The sequence below is a fragment of the Lycium barbarum genome, chromosome 7 (genome assembly GCF_019175385.1).
Source record: "Lycium barbarum isolate Lr01 chromosome 7, ASM1917538v2, whole genome shotgun sequence".
NCBI lineage: Eukaryota > Viridiplantae > Streptophyta > Magnoliopsida > Solanales > Solanaceae > Lycium > Lycium barbarum.
In genome coordinates, this window is record NC_083343.1 from 50,143,124 (window position 1) to 50,149,123 (window position 6,000).

General features: G+C 36.2%; 1 pseudogene; it reads left to right on the forward strand.

Annotated features, from left to right (window-relative positions):
• LOC132601487 (uncharacterized) overlaps window positions 1–4,713 on the forward strand; it is a 48,539-nt pseudogene extending 43,826 nt beyond the window's left edge.
• The last annotated feature ends 1,287 nt before the right edge of the window (window positions 4,714–6,000 follow it).

The window sequence follows — 6,000 nt, forward strand, 5'->3', positions numbered from 1 at the left end:
ATCATATAGTAAATTGCTGCGGAACGCGCAGCCCGATCCATATGTCATCATATGTTAGTGCCGAGGAACGTACGGCCCGATCCATAAATATAATAAGTTAGTGCCGAGGAACGTACGGCCCGATCCATAACCCATATATCCTGCATCCAGGATGAAATCATGATATGCCAGCTGACCAGGTGGCTATGCGTCTATAGCGCCTCACCTTCCCCATATCCCCTGAATACATATACATATCATATACTTATACCATATACTTAGCATGCATAAGAGACCAAGGAAAAGCTGTAAGTACGTCGGAGTGACGTAAGGTCGAAAGCCTCCGATTATGTTATGGAGTAATCATTGTCGCTTTGTCTCACCTTGAAGGAACAATTATTATAAGGTGAGACTATCAATGAAGAATAACATTAAAAGAAAACATAGAATAAAATCATGAACTTCATAAGGCATCCATTCATATACTTTGGACGATTTAGAAATAAAGTCACCATCCATGAATAAATTGAGAAATCAGTAAATAGCTCGACGTTCTCATATAGTCCTTGAAATCGTAAACTTGAAACTTTTAAACACAAGATTTACTCTCATCATGGTCAGCATAATAGTATTCTCATTTTTGACATCGTCATTGTTATTGAAAACAATATCCACGGTCGTTATCATAAACGCTCACATAATCACAACCTTTTATTTTGGAAAGTAGGAATACTTTGGAAAACATTTCTAGAATATCAAGAAGGAAATCATGTTTTGGCATATGGGACATTTAACTTTTGATGACGAGGAAAATACGGAAACATTTATGAAACCATAACCTAAAGATCATGCCTTTGAAATAAGGGGCGAGCCTTAACATACCTTCGACGTTTACAATTCTTATTGCTTGCTCGCTCTCCCTTAATGCACTCGTATATACCTTCAAGAGAATTCATGTCGTCGTTAGCTAAGTAATTATAAGAACGGACTACTATTTCTAGGGAAAATTGGATAGCACTTCCTTCATTTCTAATACTTTTCCCATGTTTCATTTCAACTCTCATACATTTGTAACGACACTCACAATATTACTTTCAACAATCATCACTTATACACTTTGGGAAAAATCTACCATTTTCCTCCAATTTCTCCACATCCATGGTTATAGCTCGTTATCACATTTTCTCGTATATAATACTTATTTCATGGTCTAGACGTTATTTATAACATATTCACAACCGTAGCTTATCAACATTCATGACTCCATTCAACTACTATTCAATTGTGCCACTATTCACCCATGCAAAGCCCATTTTCTATGTTCTTATACATTTCAAGTATCTAAGCCTTCCAATACCTTGAACCATATGGTATAGTCATGAAACATACCTTGGATGATGGTGGAACAAGCCTTGAGAAACAATACTCTTTTTATACCAAAACCCTATTTCAACCCTTTTGAGATTTCTTGAAGAAGATGACTTCCAATAGAGTCTCATGCACTTGCTTTCATGAATTAGATGTTGATGATCTTGGTTTCCCTTTGATCTCTTGAATTTTGTGGATGAATAGTTGGAGAGCTTCTAGAGTGTTCTTGAAGGTTGTATGGATGAAAAATGAAATAAAATGAGGCTTTGGTCCCTTTTAATAACTCAAAGTTTGATCTTTAATGAATTCCAGTCGGGGTGAACAGTGGTCGTAAACCACAGTTTACGAGCCGCAAACTGGTTTACGAGCCGTCCTCCCTGGTCGTATTTAAGCATGTCCAAAACAGAGAAGTTGGCTGAAGAATATTGCAGTTTACGATCGAGGTTTACGGTCCGTAAACCAGTTTACGGGCCATATTCCAAGTCGTATTTAAGCATTCCCACACTTTGACATAAAGTTGGAATTTGAAAGGCTGGAGGACGATGGTGGTTTACGGTCCGTAAATCACTTTACGGGCCGTAAATCACTATACGACCACTGGGCTGCATGAAATTCTACAACTTTTCCATTTCCAAAAATTCACGAATCATCACCCCTTGCTTAGTAAAACACCCCACACTCATACCCTTGTCGTTCTATTCCTTGTAAATGTATGGGGACTTTTCCGAGGTGTAACAATTATCACTTCCGTTTTTTAGTGTATGAGGTTATGATTACAAAGAACTAATACTATATTGGTCTTTAATCCTTCGCAGAAAATGGGTTTTAAGTTTCCTTTGACCGTGTGTTGCATACACTTTATTTCCATTCTAAGTACTCACACTTATTGGTTTTTCAGTCATTCAAATTCTGAATATTCACACTTATTTCAATCTTATCATCATCAGACTAAATTACAAGGTCTTTAATTTGGGGCGGGTCGGGTTGGTGGGATGGGATCCGGTCAACTTAGATTAAATTTAATGAGTTTAGTTAATTATATGGGGTAACCAATTAAATGATGCCACGTATTTAATGAGATGGGACTGTTAGAAATAAGGGTATATTAGTAAACCCAAAAGGTATATGCCGGGGGAATTTGGGGGCTCAAAGGTGGATGGAGAGTATTTTTGCACCAATTCTAATAGTTCGATGGTATTTTAGGCCTGTTTCTGTTATTTATATATGGTATGCCTGCAAATAATGTCTTTTTAATTTGTTCAGGCTAGAACCTTCAAGATTATGCTATGAGTGTATACGCAAATATTTCAAGCATGAACTTGATCCTAATGGGATCAATTGGATAAATTGGAAAAGCGTCTCAGGTGGGATAAAAAAAATTATTTTGGAGAAAGCAAGGTATAATCCACCACAATTGAACTTAGGAAGTCTATTAACTTTTATATATAGTATTTTAATGCTATTACTTTATAAAATGATTTCAGAAGGACTTCCACTGGGATTCTTCAATTGATACTGTTGTGGAGGACCAATGGGGGCATAAGGCAGCATTAAGATACAGTGATTTTATTTCCTAACTAAAAAAGAAAAGAGTGCAGCTGCAATTTATTCTAGATAATGTGTGGCAAAGTTGGGGGAGACTTTGGGAAGATCCTAAGTGTGTTGAAAAGTCAGAAATAAATGCAGGCAATCATTGTGGTGGTGAGAGCGGAGTTTCCACTGGGACCCACACGGGTAGCTCTATCAATGTAGGGGAGCATCACAAAAGACTTGTAAGTGTATCTAAAACATCGCAAAATCTCATTTAAGTTTGCACTATTTCGAATCTGAAAATCTCATTTAAGTTTGCACTATTTCGAATCTGAAAATCTCATTTAAGTTTGCACTAATCCGAATTTGAATGGAATGAGGCAAGAATAGTTGACTGTAGTTGTAGATATAAGAGGTGGAGGAACTCTATGTTTTTGGTTCACAAGTAAAAGAAGAGTAGATGGGGCGATGGAAGAATTCATGAGTTTTATTACGAATTAACAGAGACTAATATTTCTCTATGTTATTTTCAAACTCATTTTATAAAAAAAATCTGTCAATCGTCTGAATTGAGTAACATTTTTATAGGCTGTTGAAAATGGTCGAGATCCAAAACCAAGTAAGATGCATTTTCACGTCCATACACATGATCATGATGGAACATCTTTTGTTGGTGAGAAATCCCAAATCCTACATGTAAGTCAACTTTTTCTGTTGTCCTTATTGTATACCAAATTTATGCACTTCGATTCTCTTCTATTCTTACAGACTGAAAGTTATAAATTACGTTGAACGAGAGCATATTCATCTCTTCTTTAGTTTCAGCTTACTTTGTGTTATTGCATTGTATTCTCTCTTTGTTGGGACCAATTTGTTGTTCTTATATAAGGGTTTGTTGGCTGACCTATTAAAAATTTAAAAGGTAGAAGTCCTCGTTGATTAGTGTAGTCCTCACTGATTAGTGTATATATGTTATGTTAGAATGTGTGTGAATTGAGTTGTGATAGACTGTTGGTATTTAATGAAAGTTGAGCTTTTCAGTAATAGACACCATGGACTGAAAATTTGTACCTAAGGCCGGTGTTGACCGTAAAGCCATTGTTGTTCCATATAATTTCAAGTTCACCCCTACACCAAGGTATAGAGCCTCTTCTGGTGCTATTTTACCCCTGATTTCCCCATTTATTTCATTATCTATCCTTATACTTTTTATTTTTGCATGTATCTAGGCATCCTTGTTTTGTCTGCACATTTTGGTTAGTGTTTATATTATGTTAGAATTTGTGTGAATTGAGCTGTCATAGAATTCTAACAAGCTGAAATGGAACATTTTGAAGCTAGACGAATTTTGCGCTGGAAAAGTTTTGCATGTATTTTACCTTTTTTTTATCCCCTCTTCTAAAGGAAAAATACCAGGAAATATTACAACAACAAACACAGACTCAGTCTGATCTTGATCAGTGTCAAGCATATTACCAAGCCGCGGGAGGAGAAAAGAAAAGAAGAGTATATGGTCTTGGATGTCAAGCAAAATGCTACTACGGCCAGAATCTTCGTGACTCTTTTGGATTCGATGCTACATCTTCAGCTGCACCTCAGAATGCTTAATCAACACCAACAGGAAATATGGATGAGTTTGTGATGCGTTTGATTCCTGTATTGACAGAACGTATAGTTCCTGTAATCATTGAGCGGGTGCGCGGACTAGCTTCTACGCCCTCGCATCAGCCAAATATTGATCTTACCAGCAACCCATCAGTTGTGATACCTACAATTCCTACCCCTCCTACTGCTGTTGACGTTGATGAGCTCCATTCATTGGGTTCTGATGATTAAAAATGGAACTCCACTACCCCTAGCAGAGGAACCAGAACTCAAAATTATTGGCTGATGTTTATACACCATAACCCACTACCCAATTTGATTAGAAGATGCAGGAGAACTAAGGAAATATTACCTAGACTAGGAAATAGTAAGCTCTATTTTATTAGCCTATTTTGTTTGGACCATGACTCTCTAGCCTCGCAATAGTTAGCCTATTTTGTTTAGACCTTACACAACTCTCCAGCCTCGCAAGAGTTAGCCTATTTTGTTTGGGTTTGTTGGTGTTTGTGGATGGTTTGTACTTTAGGATACAATTATATGCATTGTCCTATATATTTTGGACCTCGTTCATCTCAAAAAAAAAAAATGAACCTTGTTGAATATTAATTTATATGAATATCAATTATTTTAATTAAGTGTATTTAAGCTTTCATGTAATATGCTTGAACAGGGTATATTTAATTTTATAAATAAAAAGTATTTTAAAAAATATTTAGCGACGAATAATTTTCGTAAAATTAAATCTTGCGACAGATTGAATACAAAAGATTTTTATCGCTAAAAGTAGGAAGAATTAGCTATAAAGGGACTAGCGACAGACTCTTTCGTCGCAATTAGATGAATTTGTTAGGAATTTTAGCGACAAAATTAGTCAAAATAGTGACAGTTGTTTTTGTCGCTAAACTTGGCTATAGATATATTTGGTCGCTAATCCGTCGCTAGCCTAGCGACAGATTTGTATTTTTTGTCGCTAAGAGCTTGGCTACGAGCATTTTAGTGACAAACTTGGATCCATCGCTAATCCGTCGCTAAACCGGTTTAGCGACGGAAATAAGCTGTTTAGCGACGGAATACGTCCGTCACTAAAGGCTTTTTGTTTTGTAGTGATATATGGATTATATTAGTATGCCTATAAAAAATATTTTCTATACTTAAAAACATTTTTTCTATAAAACCTTTTTCTAAACTCGGGTGGACTTACGTAATGTTCTACTTGTGTTAACGCCTTCGGGTTTTAACCTAGGTGTTCTAGTCCGAAATCCAAAAAATGTACAATTTTGGGCAATACTCTATCATTTTTCGTTTTCTTGAAAAGGAGTGTTTTTGGCATGAATGACTAATTTCTATTTGCGGAAATATGAAACAAAAAACTGTTTTTATCACAAGCAATTTATATCTACAAAGGCATACTATTAGAACCCGTAGGTCAATCGTATTTTACGGATCCTTAATACTGGGGTCCCTAATACCTTCCCAGGGGATCACCAGAACCCTTACCCATACTTTGGTTAGATTAGG